General features: G+C 39.7%; 1 long non-coding RNA gene across 2 annotated transcripts in view; it reads left to right on the top strand.

Annotated features, from left to right (window-relative positions):
* The window catches only part of LOC135174772 (uncharacterized), a 131199-nt gene that overhangs the window by 390 nt on the left and 109744 nt on the right, over positions 1 to 21065 (top strand). For both annotated transcript variants that reach the window (XR_010302081.1, XR_010302082.1), the window contains exon 2: positions 4621 to 4768. This is a non-coding gene — a long non-coding RNA (uncharacterized LOC135174772). The remainder of the gene's footprint in view (positions 1 to 4620; positions 4769 to 21065) is intronic.

Genomic DNA, 21065 nt, shown 5'->3' with positions numbered 1-21065 from the left:
TGGTTGTTGGTTTTTTTTTTGGTGATTGGTTGGTTGTTTTTTGTTTTTTTTTTGCGAGTTTGCCATGCTAGATAAGAGCGTTGACTTTGATGTCTTGATGCAGTTGCAAAGCGAAACAAACCGGGGCAAAAGGGGGGGCGGGGGAATTTCAGCTGCAGCCAGGGAGGGGCGGGAGAAGGGAGATGTGGAGGGGCGGGGGGGGGGAGAGATGAGGGTATCCTAAACACCACTGGAAAATGGCAGCAGAATAATGTTTACTTTTGAATACATGGCCTGCTGCCAGGTTGGCGCTGGTTTTTAGGTTAGCAGAGGTTGGAGGAAGGGCCAGACTGAGGCGTGGCTAGCTGCTGTCAAGGAAAAAAAAAAAGAAGGCTGCAAATTGCTGTTCTCAGCCTTTTTTTTTCCCCCTCTCCTTCCCTCTGTCGTCCTTACCCCCCCCCCCCCCCCCCCCCCCCCGAAAAAAAGTCAGTGCTTTCTCTTAAGGCTATTAAAATAATGCAGATTTTTAACCATCTGCTGTAACCGAGGCTCTTCCCTGGTGCTGCAAAGCCGTATGTTTTGTAAAGGGAAGAAACTGCAAAGCCTTCCAGATGCAAAACTTTGTTTGCTTTTCTTTCTTTCTTTCTTTCTTTCTTTCTTTCTTTCTTTCTTTCTTTCTTTCTTTCTTTCTTTCTTTCTTTCTTTCTTTCTTTCTTTCTTTCTTTCTTTCTTTCTTTCTTTCTTTCTTTCTTTCTTTCTTTCTTTCTTTCTTTCTTTCTTTCTTTCTTTCTTTCTTTCTTTCTTTCTTTCTTTCTTTCTTTCTTTCTTTCTTTCTTTCTTTCTTTCTTTCTCTCTTTCTTTCTTTCTCTCTTTCTTTCTTTCTCTCTTTCTTTCTCTCTTTCTTTCTTTCTCTCTTTCTTTCTTTCTTTCTCTCTTTCTCTCTTTCTTTCTTTCTTTCTCTCTTTCTTTCTTTCTCTCTCTCTTTCTCTCTCTCTCTTTCTCTCTCTCTTTCTCTCTCTCTTTCTCTCTTTCTCTCTTTCTTTCTCTCTTTCTCTCTTTCTTTCTCTCTTTCTCTCTTTCTCTCTTTCTCTCTTTCTCTCTCTTTCTTTCTCTCTCTTTCTTTCTCTCTCTTTCTTTCTCTTTCTCTCTTTCTCTCTTTCTCTCTTTCTCTCTCTTTCTCTCTCTTTCTCTCTCTCTCTTTCTCCTTCCTTCCTTCCTTCCTTCCTTCCTTCCTTCCTTCCTTCCTTCCTTCCTTCCTTCCTTCCTTCCTTCCTTCCTTCCTTCCTTCCTTCCTTCCTTCCTTCCTTCCTTCCTTCCTTCCTTCCTTCCTTCCTTCCTTCCTTCCTTCCTTCCTTCCTTCCTTCCTTCCTTTTTTAAATTGGTGAAAGATTCTTTTTAATTGAGAGTTGAGGAAGGGGTCTGAACAGAATGGGAACGTTATTAACCTGTCGCGATGAAAGTTTTCACTCAGGGGACACAGGTGTACCAGTACAGCACAGCTTTACCAATGGCTTGTAAGGAAGATAAGACTCAAAGAGATGGACAGTGAGAGAAGCTGATAATTTTTGTAGCCTTGTGGGTTGGGTTTTTTTTTGGGGGGGGAAGGTGTTTGTGGTATGGTGTTTGGTTTTTTGGGGGGGAGGTTGAGTTTGTTTGTTTGGGGTTTGTTTTGCTTTAGGTTTTTTGGGGCATTTTCTTAATTCTTTTTTTTCCCCAAGGCTTCCCCCAGGGTTCAGCAATTTCTTGCACTTTACTTGCATGTGTATATATGGGACTGAAATTATTTAATGAGTAGCATGGAGCCTGGCAAAGGAATTGTATTGCTCTTATGGGCTCCTTGAATATATTAATATATCCAGTGCACAGAGGAAGACTATTTCTAAGTAATAGTAGCTGGGAAAAAGGCTTTTTAAAGTGGTGAAACTTAAAAGGGACAAACCAGAAAGAATCTCTTATGCAATAGTCTTACTTTTCCTAAATTGGATTAACTCTTTCAGTGCCACGAGCAGCAAATGAATGAAAATTAATTATTTCAGATACTCATAAATCTGAATAAAATGTTTGTCTGGAGGAAGCGCTAAGAAGACTGGAGATTATTGCCTCATAATTCATCTCTGTGTTTAAGAACAATTAATGAGTTACTGGGGAAAAAAAAAAGAGCTTGTAGTCAAGTATTTTGGGCATGCAGGCTCTTTGAAAATGCAGTTTGGGTTTTTCTGGTGTAAAATCTGAAATGCTAGGTTGTCACCTGAAGCCACCGTTGCCATTCTGAGCCGGGAGGGCTGTCTTTTCTCTCAATGAAACATCCACAAATGGATGTTAAGAATGACTTCAGAAAGTAAATGCCTGTGTAGAGGCCCAGCTAAATCTCATTGTTAAATTTTAATTCAAATGACCCAAAACAAGTCAGAGAGGTGAACTGATAGATGTCTTGTAGACTAAGTAGATTCTCTTTATTTTTAAAGGCGAGGGCTGGGGACTGTATTTTGTCACCTGTTGCCAACCACAAGAAGAAAGGGAGGGAGAAAGACATTCACTGATCGTGTAAGCTGTTGTAGAGAATTCAGCTTTGGTACAGAACTTGGCTGTTTGTCATTTCATTGCTGTGCAATATCTAAAAAAAAGCCTTTCCCCCCCTCTCCTCCCCTGCTTTTAGGTGCCACATAAAATTGTTCAGTGTGCTTGCTTGACACAGTTAGAGAGAAACATAGTGAGGTGTTTAGTCACAGTTTGGATGTGCTTTCGGTAGAAAACAGCGCAGGAACCATGGGTTAGATTTCCAAGGGAATAGTCCTGTGTAATCCAAGGCTGCCTAAACCCCAAACTGGTATCCAGGCAATAGGGAGACACTGAATTGTCAGTTTGCTGTTTGTCAGACTGTTATCTGCTGAGCGTTTTCCTTTTCTCGCAAGGTCTTCAGTGTGGCTGGGGATTTTGATGTTGTGGTTTGTTGTTTTGTGTTGGTGGAGGTCTTTTTGTTTGGGCTTCCCCCCTCCCTTTCTGTTAACGCTTTGATTTCCTTTTTGCTCCCTTTTAGAGAGCAACCTTGGTAAATACAGATGGGAGCAATCTGGAGTAAGTGCAGCTTTCTGCTGCACGATATCTGGATGGGAGAGGGCTTAGTGGGGTGACTCTTTATATAGCAGCAAAGTACTCCTGTGTTAATAACGTTTTCCCCTGCTATGTGTTTAGATTTAAAAGCCAGTGTTAGGTATCATAACACTCCAGTGTAATGAGGGAGTGCTATACATAACCACTACAGTTTAGAAATAAAGTAAGAGTCCTGCAGGAGTAAACACGACTACAAATGCTACAGTAGGGATCCTCTCCTGCAGGCTGATTGTAGTTAAAATACAGCATTGTGCATTACACTGTCTTTGAAATGTCCTCATTGTATGTTGGAAACCTATTGGGATGTAGAACTGTATAAACCCAAACACCTCCACTAATAGTTGAAGTGTTTTCTTGTGAGTACAGAATTGTACAAGAATAAAGATGTAATAGGTGCTGAGATTATAGAATATTTTGGTTTGGCATTGTTTAATTTACTGCCTGTAATATACATTGTAGCTCCTTACACACATCTCCAATATATAACATTAACATTTTAATTTCAGTCTCCTTCTCAGTAAACAGAATGAGGCTGAGGGTTCGGGTTAAATATTTTGTTCTAAATCTGAAGCAAGCTGCTTATTTCATTTTCATTTCTTAGTCCTAATGGCAGTTGAACAAAAAATATCTTTCTTAGTGCAGTTGTTTGCAAGAGAAAAAAAAAAGAGCTTAAGTTTCTGAACCCTAAATACTGTATTTTTACTTTGTTGTTGAATGCTGGAGCTGGTTATTTGAAAACAAGTGGAATTTTTGGGGGGATAGTGGAAAAAAGTCGGATTTCTCACTTTGTATTCATAGTCGATGTTCTCTGGTTAAACAGAATATGAAATGTGGGATAATTACTGTGTCATTTAAATAATTAAATACAGCAGATGATACAGTATGCAAAACAGTTGATAGCAACAATCAATTTCCATACAGTTCTTTGTACTGCTGAACGATTGATAAAATAAATTGCACGAAACAGAAGAAGAGTGAAGGAGCCTCACGATGCAGTATCCTTAGTAACTGTGCTAAAGGGTACTGCGATCTAAATAATTTGATAATCAGGGTGAGGTTATGAGATGCTCAAGCTGCAAAGGCTTTACTCAAATACTACAATTTTATGGAATGATTTATTTGTTTTATTTAATTTTTTTTAAAAGTAAACAGATCTGCCTGTGTTTGAAATCCACAGACCGAAGGGGCAGACCTCTTTCTGAGCTCGCCTCGTGTTGGCAGCTCTTGCTGTTACAAAATACTGAGTATTTCCAGTAGCAGTGGAAAATATGTTAGATTGAATTGTTAAAAGAGGTAGAGAACTTTGATTCTGGTGTTACCATAGAACTCTTTCATTATGTTGCCTGTGATTTTTCGAAGGGAGAGGCAAATCAGGCCTACCAAATTTGTTTGAAATGAACCAGCAAGTACAAAGACGTGGATGCAAGGATATTTCTTTCTTTCTAACCTGCCTAATTCAATCAGCAGTGTGGTATCTGATGGCCGTTTAAAATGTTGTTTGTGGGTTGTGTTTTTTGTTTTGTTTTTCAGAGCCTGGCTTAGAAAGTATTTAATGGTCAGTGGATAAAAATGAGGAAGAGGAGGGTGTGGCTGCCACTTAGAGGATCTGACCCTGCAAACAGGCACCAGCTTGCGGAGATGCGGTCCTTCATCGTGAGAAAATGAAGCTTTCTCTTAGGTAAACCAAGAATTTATTTCTTTTTAAATCAGAAGTCAAGCTAAGCATCTAATCCTACTATTTCCTTAATGCAGATTTCTGAAGGCTAGTCTTTTGTCCTCGCTTGAGTTCAGTGGCTACAGTCACATTTTGTTGTGCCCCAGATTTCTTTTGCACTAAGTCATGACAAAACCAACAAAAAATTAGTTTAAACTTTATAGAGCAATAAGGAGAGGTGGTTTGATGTTTTGTTTATTCTGAATATCCAACAAGGGGCTGATCCTGTAGGCTCAACAAGCAGTACAGATGCATTTTAATTTCCATGCAGTGTGCTGAGTCCCTGCCCTGGCACAGATATTTTTTGCCCATAGCTCTTTATGATGGCAGTTGCAGGATCATAACAGCTTGGCTGAGACTTGGAAAATATTTTCAGGTGGCAGTTCTTGTGGGATAAAATTTTGACATGATTTACAGCAAAACTCTGTGTGTGTGTGTGTGTGTATATATATTGCACTTGTTACAAGGGCCACTAGTTAATAATGCTTATTGATTATCTTAGTTGGGTATAATTGATGTTAAATCTGGTTTTCTGCAGTGGCATGGGTTTATCACTGCCTTGTTTCCCCCCCCCCTCTGCTGCTGCAAATGTTGCTTCTGCAAATGTGTTTTGAAAGTGGTGTGACTTTTACTGATCCTGTGAGTGATGATGGAGCTGAGGAAGCTTCCTCAGTAGTAGAACCACTCACAGGTGTGGTTACAGAATCTGCTTCCTCATCTCCTTATATTGGAGCTCATCATCTCATAATTATGTATCTTTGTTTCCCTTTGAAGATCAGCAGCATGTGGGTTGTGGTGAGGTATTTTCACAGTCTGGGTGAATTGTTAGCCACAAGACTGAAAGCTAAGTGTAGCAAACGACCACATGAGTAGCAGTGTCCCAGGATCTGAAAGACATCTCAAAATCTCTTATAATTATTAAATTGGCTTTGCAAATAATGTTGTGTAGATGAAGGAGAGGGGGGGAAAGGTCATAAAATAAACAAGGAAGTGCACTTATGTGGTAAAACAATGCCTGTAATTGAGGTTTTGATGCTGCTTTGCAGGGAGGGGAGGAGCAGGTGGCAAAATAAACGTAGAATCCTAGAATGGCTGAGGTTGGAAGGGACCTTACAGATCATCTGCTCTACCTTCCTCACCACAGGCAGGAAAACATTGACGTTTTTAAGTGTTATCGTGAGGTTGAGCAATGCACTGACAACTTTATGTTGGGCATAGTCGCTCATTTGCTGGAGGAAGATTTCACTTTAGTTAAAAGTGAACTTGTCTGGGTTTATTTTATGTTTTGGTTTGCCATTGCTTTTGGCCATAAGAAGGGGGGAAAAGGTAGAAATTACTAGCTGTATTGGATCAGTTCCACATTCAAATTAATACTACATCTACCCTGATAGTTCTTACAAAGGGTTGATTGGCAAAAGAAAGTAGAACAAAGACGACCAACATTTGATCCTTTTGGAATACCCTGTCATGGTCAGAAGGGCCAAAATCCCTTGGCCAGTAGCTCTACCATGGTTTTGTGCAAAGGTCTTTACGGTCTTTGCAGCAAACAATCATATTTAACACTATTTTTGTAGGTTATGAACAGAACCATATTTTTTCTGAATCTCACTGATGTTCTTTAATGATGGACTGTGCTGCTGAATCTCACATCTTCAGCCTGCACACTGTAAAATAAGTTTGAATTTCCTGCGTGTTTAATTTAGCTGAATAATCTCCCATTCAAGACTGGAAGTAGGCAAAGAAGTCAAACTACAAATCTTGACTTTCAAAGTATGGATCTCTGTGGTGTTCCCTGTTGCTTATAAATAGCTTTTCAGTGTCAGGGTGATGGAACACTGCAACAGGCTGCCCAGAGGGGTTGTGGAGTCTCCCTCTCTGGAGGTATCCAAGACCTGCCTGGATGTGTTCCTGTGTGGTCTGCTGTAAGTGATCCTGCTCTGACAGGGAGGTTGGACTGGGTGAGCTTTTGATGTCTCTTCCAGCCCCTAACATTCTGTCATTCTGTGAATGTGCTAGTTTGAAGCTAGCTAGAATGTTTTGGTGAGAAGAACTAGATTACAGACTGTGAAAGACAAACAAGGGTGATGTCTACTTCACTCATAGGCTTGCTGAGATGTATAAGAACAAGAATCCAAACATAGGCATTTCTTCTTGGGACATTGCCTGAGCTGCATTTTTCTCTCTGTAGCCTCTCAGATTAATCCACTTAGTTTCCTAACCCCCTGGCCAAACCTCCATTCTTCTTTGGGACTGGGATAAGGTTGAGAAGGGTGGGAGAAGGTGGAAGGGCAGTTGGGAGCCCCTCCTGGGGACTCAGGTTTCTGGGAGGGCTGTTGTGTTTCTGTATTCCCTTTTACCTTGTCTATTTCTGTCTATAACTGTATATACTGTAAATCTCTGCTTGTATATTGAGCTAAGCTGTAAATATAAGCTTCATTCAATTTCCAGAGCTGGCTGAGTCTAGTCTGGGTGATTTCCAAAGTGTGGAGGGGCAGGGAACACCCAAACCACTACAGTGAAATAGTTTAATCACTTTGTCTTCATATGTGGCAGTGTTCTTGTGGGTCAGATAATTTCAGTCACTTGTTCTTGCACTCCTGTTGCTTCTGTAGCTTTAATGAGGTAAGGTAGAAAAAACTGTAGGCAGGCTTCTCTGTGAAGGTCTTTTTCTGGCAAGTATATATCAGAAGAGTAATATTTTAAATAGAATATTTTGTGCCTTCCCCCCCCCGAAAAGCTTGGTTTTATTTGACCTTGCTACATAGGCGTGATTTGTTACAATGGCACCCAGGACTTCTGCCTCTGCCAGAAATGTTGCAGTCTGATTTCCTAAGCATTTACTGAAATAAAAATAATAATCACATTGCATATCCACTCAAATTTGTTCAACTCTTCAGTAACCCAAATACTCCCCTCACATGTCAGTTTTGCTACTGTTTTACAGTTGGGCTGCCCGGATCTCTTGACTACAGTTAAAATCTGCTACCAGCATGGCCTCTGCATGCCAACAGTTATTCATCCTTTTCTTCTTCTTAAAATGTCTCCTTTTTTATTTCTACACTCTATTTTTGGCTATTTAATTCATTTTTAGTCATGACTCCCAACTTTCAGTCATGGTTAACTCTGGTTTTCTTTATGGTCTTTATGAGTCACGTTATTTATCTGGCCTTTCAAAAAGGGGGTTGATAATAATTGTCTCCTACACTCCAAGTTAAAGATGTATTTTTCATTCTGCTAGCAGTGGTTGTTTTCTCTCCATTATATAACCTCTGCTTAGGCATTCAAGTTAAAATCTTCTGAAGAAGACTTCCAGGTGGTTTACTAAATGCAAGAACTAGTTGGCATGCAATGTGGATCATCATTTGTGGCTATTTGCATGCCTGATAGGAGAGTGAATATCTTTGTTGAAAACCCTTCTTCCAAGCTTGAGCTGCTTCAGAACTCCTGCATGTGTATCTAGTCCTCAGAATGGCCTGGCTTTTCATTTCTCCACTTGTTTCAGAACTTTCTGGTTTGGTATCTGCTGCTATTTCACCCTTTACTTGCAAAACAGCTGATTAGTGGGATTTGTGGTCTGGAGGGACCAGAGGAGGCAAATGTGAGTCTCCTTCACTGGAGACATTCAGAACTCACCTGGATGTGTTCCTTTGTGAGTTGCCCTGGGTGGTCCTGCTGTGGCAGGAGGGTTGGACTGGATGAACTTTTGAGGCCACTTCCAACCCTTAACATTCTGTGATACTTGTACATCATAAATTGTTTCTACAATAACTTCATTTTAAAGCTAAAAGGTACCTTTGGGTCTCTGCCTTTCTGATCATCGGGAGATAAGGATGTGTATCCAGGAATATAAGGTAGGGTCAATACTGCTTCATGCACCCCCCAGAAATGAACTAGGCAAGAATTTTGTGTCACAGAGTCATCTTTCCTCTGTTTTATTGTTCAAGAGAAGGGACATTGTATTCCGTAACTTTCTGCAGTGTGATTTTGTTTCTGCTTCCCATCTTGCAGGGAGAGTGATGTTGGCTGGTGTGAAAGAGAACTGTAAAATGAAAGACTAGGAGGTATCATATTGAGCTTCCACTGGAAGAATCATTGGCCATACTGCTATTTTGAGGTGTTTAATACCTAGATCAGGAACCCAGGTAACAGGAAATGCTGACAGAGTCATAGAGGAGGAGAAAAGGTGACTACCCTTTTGCATGACCAAATATTTCAAGGTCACAGACAGCCTTTATCTTTCTTATAGTGTTTTGTCCTCCTCTTTATTCACTCCCTTTGTTTCCCAGTACTATTTCAGACTTGACAGACAACTGTTGTGTGGTTTTTCTGCTTCTAATATATGTCAATAGCTTGTCCTTATGTTTTTGCTTCAGTCCAATGAAGCTCCTCATCTCCATTTTTAAATACTGCTTTCTAAGTATATTCTTTCTTCTTATTGTTTCAGTTCATTGCCTATTTCAAAGCTTTTCTCAGTACTCAAGATGGACCTTGTCCACCTACTTCTATTGTGTCAGATCTTACTACCCTGTGGGGTTTTTTTATGGATATGCCATGCCTGCATAATCTTTCATGCCTAAAAGCAGAGTGAGGTCGGTGAGGAGATTCCATAAAGGTACAGGGTGAAATTATGGTTCTGTATTTACAGGTAGTCTGGTGGAGAGTTTTGGTTTTTCTCTAGGTGCCTTTTTTTTTAATCTGGGCACAGTCTTTGCTAAACCTGTTGTCTGTCAAAGCTTTCTGCCTCCACTGTTCTTTCTTCAGCTCCTGGTTGATAATAAAAAAGCTGATACTTTTATATTAGATTTTGAGGAATAGCAGGCTCTGGAAACAGTATTATTAGATTGGATTGTTCCAGGCACAGAAGCAGAAAGGTGAGAAAGTGTAGAACAGAGTTATACTAAATGCCAGTCATTCACCTAGCTGCAGGGGGAACACCACCCATCAGGATGCAAAATACATGACTTTAAAGATTCTTCCTTGTGCTTGGCCATTTTGGACTCTCTTGTGGTCCCTTCTGACCCTGACTGATTCTGTGATTCTATGTGGACTAAACCTAGTGCTTCTTCTAAGAAGCCTTTCCCTTTTTGGTGTTCTTGATGACAGGAAATTTCCCTCTCTTCTTACTGGGGCGAGGCAAGATCAGAAAGCCTAGGCTGAAGGAACAGCAGTGGTAGCAGAAGGAGGGATTCTTTTCAGAGAACATAGTAAGGCAAGTGTAATGTTGTTTTTATTGGCTTCTCAACTTGTTTGTTCAGATGCTTTTAAAAACATTTGAAGTGCATTGCTTCCTGCCATGAAGAAGCCTGGAGACAGTGAAAGTGACTTCTCAAATGTCCTGAAGACACAGGCAAAGAATCTTTCTCTTGTCCTGCTTGGTGCTTGAGAATGCAGAAGAGAGGGCAAGGGGCAGAGCAAGGCAGTGTGAATGCAGGCTGGGTATAATGAGACCCCAGCTTGCCGTGCTTCATGCACTAATTCACATTGCTGGAGACTAGACAGCTGCATATACTGTTGTGGATTCAAAATGAGCTGCTTTGCACAAAGCACCTGAGAAACGAAGAACATTCTCTCACCTTGCTCCCCACACAATCCATGCAACTAACTCTTGGACTGTGATGCTGGACTGTGATCCTAAAGATTTTGCATTCTGGAGCCTGGCATTCCTGGTCCCCTTTGAAAAGTTGGGGGCATGATGGGTGAACTTGTGCAGATTTTAGTTGCACTTACCCTCCCTGTAGGGTTCTTCTGTGGTACTGAAAAACCTGCACCTGATCAAGACTTTGATCAGCTGGGACCCCCTGCCTGGCCTTACTCCTGTTACTGTCTTTTGGAACATCTAGCAACGTTCAGCTTCATCAGAAGTGCTTCTTCTTGAGAGTGGAGAGGGAAAATACCTTAGTTAGACTATTCTCTTCCCATGTGTACCTTTTCCTGATGGTAACACTTGCATCTCACTGAGTGGTACCAGCACAGATGAAGAAACCAAGGCACACAGCAAAAGTTCAGATCATCCAGCAGGCTTAGCAGATTAGAGGTGAGAACAGAAAGGAGCCAATCCAGCATGTTGCCTAAGAGGCCACACCATAGCACTATATTGATTACTACAATAAATGCTTCTGTTAATATGTTTAGTAGTAATAATGATGTTCTTAGGGTATTAACAAAAAGTTGAAGAAAAAAGAAGTGCTTATTTAGTCTGCTGAATTCTCCTGTTGCAGCATATTTTCATGTTATTTTCCTTGGTTTCCTCCTTGTGAGTGAAGCATCCTGAAGTTAGCAGTTTTCTACAGCAACAAGGCAACTCTTCTGCCTATCCACATGCTAGAGGATGTTGTAAGGTTGACATTTCTACTGCTTCCAAAAGGTTACACTTTTTAATAATCAGTTTAAGACCCAATTTTATAAATCAACATGGAACTTATCAAAAGGAGATAGAAAAAGAAAATACATACATTGAGGCTAGAAGCTTCCACTTAGAAAAGTAGCTCACCTTTAAATTGAAAACAGCTGTCTGACTGTGCAGAAATTAACCTGGCTCGGGAAGGAAGACCCCCTTGAAGCTGGTATATACTTTTGCTCTGGAATTAATGTGCCATTGAGCCTTGGCAGCTTAAGGTGTCTCTGTTTTGAAGGGGAGGTCGGAGGGAAGTCAAATGATTTAGTGACTGAGGAGAGTTGCCACTTGTGTGAGCCGAGTCCCTAGGGATATGACCTTTTTAATCCTCTTTAGTTAATGTATTGGTGATCTTTACTTAGGCAGAGTAAACAGCGCTGTTGTGAACAAAGGGGAGGTCATGCTTCCTGCATTACACTCTGACCCCGGGGTCACGGCCTTTGTTCCCTTCTCAATGGGAATTGCTCTCCGAGGGCCACCACCAAATGGAGAACTAATTTAGGCACGTGCTGGCAGAGAATGGCAGAGTATCAGGTTTGCCTCACCACAGCCTCCTCTGAGCAGGCAGCACTCAGCCACAGCCCAAGGCAAACTCTTGCCAAGAGGACCTGTTAGCTCTTTACCTACCAATGGCTCTGCCACTTTATCCACCCATTGGACTAAATGCATTGCTTGGCTCTTCCCAACCTTGGCTGCCACTAATTCAGTTTCTTTCTGTTTTTGCTTGTTGTTTGATTGTTTTTTCCTCTCATTGGACTCTTGCAAATGGAGAAGCATTAGACTAGGGGAAAAGGAGAGAATTTTTTCTCAAGATAGAAGCCTGGTGGCAATTACAGCATTGAGGGTTCAAAACAAAGCTTTTTTTCCCTTGGTGTGCCAGTTTGAAGCAGGCTAGAATGTTTTGGTGAGAAGGACTAGATCATAGGCTGTGAAATGAAAACAAGAGTGATGTCTACTTCCCTCATAGGCTTGCTGAGGTGTATAAAAATATAAGTCAAAACATAGATAAGACACTCGGCACCACTCTCACTTGGTCTGCTGGCTGAGCTGCATCTCTCTAACCTCACCCTCCATTTTGGACTAATCCACTTTGCTTCCTAACCCCCTGGCCAAACCTCCATTCTTCCTTGGGACTGGGGTAAGGTTGAGAGGGGTGGGAGAAGGTGAAGGGGCAGCTGAGAGCCCCTCCTGGGGACTCAGGTTTCTAGGAGGGAAGTTGTGTTTCTGTATTACCTTTTTTCCCTTGTCTATTTCTGTCTACCACTGTATGTACTGTAAATATCTGCTTGTCTATTGTGCTAGCTGTAAGCATAAGCTTCATTCATATTTCCAGAGCTGGCTGAGTCTAGTCTGGGCGATTTCTAAAGTGTGGGGGGGCAGGGAATACCCAAACCATCACACTTGGCCTTGTAAGGAAATGTGATACTGGGTCCTAGCAGATTGTAGAGAAACCTCATCTCCTCTCCCTGAAAAGTTGTTATTATTTACTATCTAGATGCCGTTCTTCCCTCAGCAGTAACATTTGTGAGCTGCAGTGATAGAGCATAAAACAATTCAACACATCTCTTCAGTCAGAGTACTGCTTTTGCACATTTCCTTCTACAAGGCCAAAAGAGTCACTGCTGATGATGACCAAGTTACGTGTAAAAACACAGCAGGGTTAAAACTGAGCACAGGGGTGGATGGGAAGAACTTCAAATGTGGCAACCACAAAAATAGGTAATGCTCTGTGATACAGAGCTTTGAGGCTTCTGCAGTTGTCAGCATAAACAGGATCAAGGTAAAAACGTGGATGACAGTAAAATTTATCTCTCAGATTTGGGTATTTCTGGGCTTACTGGGTATGTTCAATCCCTGCAAAACTCTACCGTGTTGTCATGCAGGAGTGCAGAGAGGCTTTGCCTGCTATTACTGCTGGTTTAAGGTGCAGTCCTGCAAATGCCAGCTGCTGTGCTGTGTCCTTTTAGACTGCTCTAGCAATAAGCAGTAAGACATCCAAGAGATGCTTCTCAGATGCTTCTTCTGTACAGTTGTGGGCACTTCTCATGTCCAGTCCACCCTTGCAGAGCACAAGGCTTTACCGTGCTGGAGGTGGTTCAGTCCTGCCCTGGCTGAGAGGAGTGCATGAGCAGGAGATCCCAGCATCTCTTGCCTTGCCCACAGAATCCTTATCCTGAGGCTTTTCCAAGGTGCAGAGCAGGGCTGGACAGAGAGCCTGGCTACATCTGCTGCGTTTATTACATAGATTTACCTTCTGTACCACTCTCTTCTCTGGAGAAGAGAGCATGCCACTTTTTTTAGCTGTTGCAGACTTCCAAGCCTTTTATTTTATCTGCTTCAGATTATGTGCCCTGATAGGGATTTGCCCAATACAGAAGACTGTAACTCTTTTGTGTAACACAGCAAAATTTTCTCTCCCTTTCTCTCTTCTTTCCTCATCTTAATTTTTCTTTGCATTCCAATCACTTCAAGTCAAAATGTGGTATCTTTCCCTCAGTATTACTGAAGCTGTCTTATTTAAACAAACACTCCTTACATCATCTACTTGTAGATTTTAAAAAGTCCATTCTGCAACACAGCAGAAAAAAAAAAAAAAGAAAAGAAAAGAAAAAGAAGCTCTTTAAACAACAACAACAACAACAACAAAAAAAGTGGCCCAGCAACTTGAAACTTCATGTGCCCCTCAAGGAAAAGTTGCGTTCAGAGCTGAGCCAAACGTGAACAGCAGAGAATTAGGACGTGAGCAGCAAGTGACACTGACTGCAGCAATACTGAAACCAACCCTTTTAAGAATTCCAAGTACTGAATAAAAGTCCACTAGGTTTTGATTTTAGTGGAAGCCAGAGGGAGAAGGTTTAGCTGCTATCTCCATTATCCCACAAAAATAATACTGTCAGGTTAACGTAGCTCTATTCCTCATTTGTATTACTTAGTTGTAATTAATGTGCTTAGTAATGAAAATATGAGCTCCATCCCTTTTCCCTGTGTGTTCCTCAGTGCTAGGATTGCTTTTCTATTAATCTGTAGGATTGTAAAGACTGAAAAAAAGAGTCACAGCAATGTCAGTTGTGGGTTTTTTTTAGAGTGTTTTGGCTGAAAGCACTGATAGGGTTGTGCTTTGTTTGGAGGTAATGAGCTGCAGGAGAGGTTTAAAATGTGAATAGCTGCTTAGAATTAAGAAAGAAAAAAAATAATCACCCAACATTCAAATATTAAAACCTTCTTTTTCCCAGAAAAATACTGAAACCTTGCAATAACAATAATAAATGCCCAATTTTTTCTCAGTGTCTAACTGTTAAAGATTTCAACGTGCAGCCTGCTAATCCAAGATCTCATAGCAGAAGTGCTTCTTCTGAAAGCATCTTTTTGAGTGAAGCCTTTTGGAATTTTTCTGCTTCAAATGGTTGGTTTCTATTCAATCCTTTTTTTAAATTATTTTTTAGGTTTGTTGGGATTTATTTTATTTTCTGTGTATCTTTAAGAAAGCTTTAATCACAGGAAAGTCTGGACTAATAGAACGGGCAGAGACTTGGGGTTTTTGCTGCCCGAACGTGATTCCTTAGCATTACTATCTCTGGCTGTGATTTTACCAGCCAATATACCTGTTAAAGCTTACTGGTGGTTAAGGTTTTTTTCTCACTTCCTAAGCAGAGATGTTACTGAAATCAGAAATATGAACTTCTGGATTTTCCCTCCCCCACAGCTAAATCAGCTTTATGAAAAGTGTTTCCAAATGTGACCCCTTCCAGTGGAAACTAAGAACCGTTTCTCCTTGCTTAGAAAATACTGTACACCTCTCTGTTCTGCTTTTAATACGAAGCCATTTCTATTACCCTGCTGATTCCTCCATTCTTTAGACAATGATTTGTACAATACCAGTTTAGATAAAGGGAGGGGAAAAAAGAATTAAAATAGTCTTGTAGAACGTGGGTTTGGTCAGGCTTTAGATGTTGAAAGAAAATGACTGAGTCTATTCCTTCTTATATAAACATTTTTCTAAGCACCAAGCTGCTAGATAATATATTTAGGCCCAGTGTAACTCAGCAAAGTTCACTTGTACCAAATACTTGTTCACCCCCTTTGCCTTCTGGTGGCATTTCTTCTGCTTCTTTCTTCACTCCTCGAATAAAAAGAACTGATGTGAGTTTCACAATGCTGCATGGCTACAGGCAGCTGCGCCTCGCACATCTATGCATGTATGGGTTTCAAACTAGTATTAGGGTGAGCAGCAGAGACATGACAGTAACATGCACCTGTGAAAATAAAAATAACTAGTTCTCTGTGAAATTGCCCTGCTGTATCCTTATTTTTTTCCACTGGCATTAGCCACTTTGGAAAGAAAAAGGCACGTCGAGCTCAAAATGGTGTTCCCTGCTAGGCGGAGGCAAAGATGGAGGCTGGAATAACACAGCAGATCTAGCACAAAATGGCCTTATCCAATCAATTCCCAATAAATTTTGGAGGTGGATTAAAGTTTTGGCCATTGGGTGGCCAGCAAAAGCTGAGCAACGACAGAGTAACTCTGATGCTCCTAAAAATCTGCCCCTGTAGGTATGAGATGCCCATTTCCTGTACAAGCACAGGTGTAAGGATGGTATTAAAGCACAATTGTGTTTTGCAAGTCCCCACAGTGAACCTTAAGCATCTATTTTGCTTCCCCCTCTGTGCTGAAAACTCGGGGTGCTGCCAGCTGAGTGCTGGAACAACATTTTGGTCTGTGTGTGCAGTGCATTAGGAGATGAAATCCCTGCTCCTTAACGTCGGTTCCCCCAGTTGTTTCCTATCTAGGAGAGAGGTCTCGCATTCAGGTAGTCACAGAGTTGGTTGTTAGTTATGCATGTTGTCTGAATGCAGTGATGAGTTGTTACTCACATTGTAGGGATAACATTACTATTGATGAAGTGCTGCTATGATCAGCTCTCTGTTTTAGACATATAGAGGTTTTAAACTATGTGTTTATTCATATAACTAGGAAAGGAAAAGATCAGTCCTGAACCATCTCTTCTGTGATTTTCCTGTTACAATTCAAATGTCATACTGAGGGCTACACACCTTGTGGGGATTACTACTGATGCAGTGCTGCTATGATCAGCTCTCTATTTTAGACATATAGAGGTTTTAAACTGTGTTTATTCATATAACTAGGAAAGAAAAGATCAGTCCTGAACCATCTCTTACGTGATTTTCCTGTTACAATTCAAATGTCTTACTGAGGGTTGCATTATTAAAACATTCCTGGTTTCTATCAAGTAGTATTACAGAAAGAGAATATTAATTTATAGTCTCACTCTTAACAGGATTCATGCTTGGCTGTTGGCACATGAGGCCATCAATACACACACCCACCTACATATCTCTACCTCCTGTAAAATACCTACATGTATTGCACACAACATGCAGAAGAGATGAAAGAGATGATTTAGTTATGACAATGGTTCTTGGGGGAAAGGGGAATTATTTAATTTTCTTACAAATAAATGACAGAAATAATAATGGGCTTTAGATGACAACTTGGGGTTTGGCTTTGGAAGTCTTTGAAAAGCAGATCTATTTCTAACTGAGTCAAGGAGAGTTCTCTTTTTCCAACCAAGTCTCACTGTCCAGTTTCCAAGAAGTCTTTCTGTCTCTTTATTTCTTTGTTTCTTCTTTCCTTCCCTGCATGGTTTTCCTATGGAGTTACTCGTTCACACTAGGGAAAAACACTGCACTTTTCTTGATAGTCTTGGTGAAGCAAGAAAAATTCATTGCATTGCATTTTCTTTTCTAGGAATACAAATATAAGAGCTGATCCTTTTAACAGTTTGTTTTATCAGCCACTTAAAACCTCCAATAAAACCCCTTTATGCCCTGGGTGGGGGGTGAGTGGGGAAAAAAGGGTTAAATTTTAGAAACTTGACATTTCCATGGATTAGTCACTGACATCCCTGGGGAATATTCAGTATTCTGCAAAGGAAGTGTTTTTAAACAACTGCAAAACACAGTTCGCTGAGTAAGTCTGGAAGCAGCTTTCCACAATTCTCCATACCACCACCCTTATTTTCCTTGTCTATTTATTTTAATGCCAGTGTTATCATTGCTCTTGTACTTAAGGAGTTTAAAGTGGCATAGTAAAAATTTACTCCACTGACTGTTTTCCCCATAAGAATGTTTCTACAGCTCGATCAGGGCGTGCAATACATTGCATTAAAATAAAGTGTAGTAAATAATATTTAAGATTATGAATTAATACTACTTAATAGGTTGTTATAGACTAGGTATATTACATACTGAGTGTATGTAGATATGAAATAATATTGAATAAGAAATAATATTTAAATAGGAAAGAATATTGAATAATAGGAAAGAATATTTAGATAGTATGAAAGAATATTGAATAATAGGAAAGAATATTTAGTATGAAAGAATATTGAATAATAGGAAAGAATATATAGATAGTATGAAAGAATACTGAATAATAGGAAAGAATATTTAGTATGAAAGAATATTGAGTAATAGGAAAGAATATATAGATAGTATGGAAGAATACTGAATAATAGGAAAGAATATTTAGATAGTATGGAAGAATATTGAGTATTAGGAAAGATTATTTAAATAATATGGAAGAATATTGAATAATATACATAAATATTTAATATTAAATAATATTGAATAATATAAATATTTAAATAATATGAAAGAGTATTGAATTATAGGAAAGAATATTTAGATAGTATGGAAGAATATTGAGTAATAGGAAAGAATATTTAAATAATAGGAAAGAATATTGAATAATAGAAAGAAATATTTAATATGAAATAATATTGAATAATAGAAAGAAATATTTAAATAATATGTAAGAGTATTGAATTATAGGAAAGAATATTTAAATAATGTGAAAGAATATTGAATTATAGGAAAGAATATTTAGATAGTGTGGAAGAATATTGAGTAATAGGAAAGAATACTTAAATAATATGAAACAATATTGAATCATAGAAATAAATATTGAAATAATATGGAAGAATATTGAATAATAGGAAAGAATATTGAAATAATAGGAAAGAATATTGAATTATAGGAAAGAATATTTAGATAGTATGGAAGAATATTGAGTAATAGGAAAGAATATTTAAATAATAGGAAAGAATATTGAAATAATAGGAAAGAATATTGAATCATAGAAATAAATATTCAAATAATATGAAAGAATATTGAATCATAGAAATAAATATTGAAATAATATGAAAGAATATTGAATAATAGGCAAGAATATTTAAATAATAGGAAAGAATATTGAATAATATAAATAAATATTTAATTAATATGAAAGAGTATTAAATAATATGAAATAGATGACTAGTTGAGAAATGTCCCTGCCCATGGCAGGGAGGTTGGAGTAGATGATCTCTATGGTCCCCTCCAACCTGAGCCATTCTGTGAAATGCTGGCATACATTTAACCTGCGTAGATACTGATTCATCTTTTAAAGAGCAAAAAGGGAAATTACATTAAAGTTCTTTTAAAATACTGATTTTTTTTTTTTTTTGGGGGGGGGAACTTTTGGTTTGCTGTAAACACCACAATAACCCTCTCTTTTAAAAAACAGCAAACATTTTGTGTGCCATGTAACGTGAAAGTCTTTCTTTACAAACTGCTCCTTTCAGAGTGCAGTGCTGTGAGTTGAGGCCTTGCTTGCTCCTGCATCTGCTTTGAAGTCCCAGAACCATCACTTCCCCGCTGCAGCTGTGTGCATCATTGCTGTTCAGCAATCTCCTCTGTTAAGCAACTGTTGTACACCTTTCTATTCTGCTTTTAGTACTGAGCCTTCTCCATTACCCTGTTGATTTCCTTGATTCTTTTGCACAGCTTCTGCTGCACGCTCCCTAATGCTGTGCCTTGTTCACTGCCCTCGTTTGGGAGCGGGACACAACCATTCCTTCCAATTTGCTAACATCTTTTCCATGTATTCTGGTCAAAGGTGATTTGTGTTGAGATCACCTTGAACGTATCTCTCTATAGGGATACATCTTTATGGACAAAGGAACTACAGAATCACAGAGGTGTGACATTTTGTTTACTACAACTGAACAGCAGCAGAATAGTGCTAAAGCCAAATATGTACATTTAGACATCCCTCTCAAAAGCTGAGAAATCCAATAATGCAAATGTGGCAACTTTACTAAGTATAACATGGCAGAAGAAGAAATGAAAAACCCCAACAAACAAAACAAAACTCCTGTCATTCCCAGAAGACACTTTATGGAACACAAGTGCAGTAAAGTAATGAATTGGTTGGGTTTTTTGGTTCTTTTGTTGTTTTTTTTTTTCCTATTTAATTTTCACAACTATAATTTCTACCTGCACCTGATCTAAAGAATACAGAAGCCTGTATTATCTGTCCAAATGTGTGAAGGCTTTCAGTGGTTCATTATTCCCTCGATGTTCTATTTTATGATAATCAAATGTCATTACTATTATTTATGTTAGGATTTTGGATTTATTTTTCTTCCTTCAGGAAGAGAGTGAGGTTTCAGTGATCTTTTAGTAAGCCACTCCAACGTCTATCTTATGAACCCTTCTATTTTAGCTTTAATAGACCAAATATCAACTTGAACTGCAGAAAGCAAAGTTGGCTACATAAAACAGATATGGCACTAAAGTCCATCTCCAAAAGTGCATTCTGTACCTAACAACCATTCTGAAAGTGTCTCTATGTGTAAAATAACAGCATCTATTCTATTAGCGTCTTGCCATAACAGACACTCCTTTTAATTTCCTTAAAATGTATGCACATTTCAAATCTCTACTAAGATTTCACTGCCAAAAAAAAAACCCTAAGGAAATTTAGATTTATTTTTTGTTCCCATTACTTTGTTCAGGAGCGTAACACACTTGTAATTACGAACCAGATACTCCCTAAAATCAGAGGACTTGGTCACTGGACTAGCTTAAAAGCAACTATCAGGGTATTTTAATCCCCTTGCAGAATGTTAAGCTTTTGTTACAGATTTCATCATGTACATCTGCTTACTTTCTGCAGCTTATCCTTTTAAAATTAACATTTCAGGGTTTTAAGTTATTTACCTTTCTTCTGCACTTCCCCCCCCAAAAAAAAACCCACCTTTCTTTTTTTCTTTAGTAGCTGTTTCTTCGAGGCATCCAATTTTAAGCAACTGCATCCTTCTAACTAAATAGAAGGGTGTGTTTTAAGCTCTCGCTATCTTGTTTTAAGTCTGTGCTCCTAGTGATGCAGGGAGACAAGTGTTGCCAGGACAGAGTATTTACATCAAGAGAACTAGAAGCGTCAGGCACTGAAAGTACAGATCTAATACTGGCCGGTAAAAAGCTCGTTTAGGTGGAAAAAGACCTTTCAAGTCGTCGAGTCCAACACGTTATGTACGTTTTGCCTTTGAGGTGCATGGGGGTATTAAATTAGGGGAGGGAAATTCTGAAGTCATTCCAAAGCGTCTGTGTTTAGTGAGTGATGTGAACTGGGAACGCTGCACAAGGATGCGTCTCCACGTTCTCCTCTTCGAAACAGAACGCAGTTTGCAAAACATAAGAAACAACCCCCCACTTCCTTCAGGACGCTGTCTTTTAACAGGAATGTTTTACAGCAAACTTGGCATTAAACTGCTGTCAACAGAAATGAACTCTGGCACTGGGGCAAGCGGCTCTTCACCCGGCTCTCCGGGCGGAGGGAGAAGGGCTGCCGCGGGACAGGGCAGCCGCTTTCACGGGGGTCATTAGCAAGCGGGGGTGACCGTTCCTGCCCGCTCAGCGAGCTGGTAGCTACTGCAGTCCGCAACCTAAAAGGTGCTGGCCCCAGCAGGCAGGCAGCAGCGAGGCTGCCGGCAACAGCGAGGGCAGGCCGGGGCCGGGGCAGGC

Source organism: Pogoniulus pusillus, chromosome 4, assembly GCF_015220805.1.
Source record: "Pogoniulus pusillus isolate bPogPus1 chromosome 4, bPogPus1.pri, whole genome shotgun sequence".
Lineage (NCBI taxonomy): Eukaryota > Metazoa > Chordata > Aves > Piciformes > Lybiidae > Pogoniulus > Pogoniulus pusillus.
Note: the sequence above shows the minus strand (reverse complement) of the source record. Positions and strands in the feature narration are given on the sequence as shown.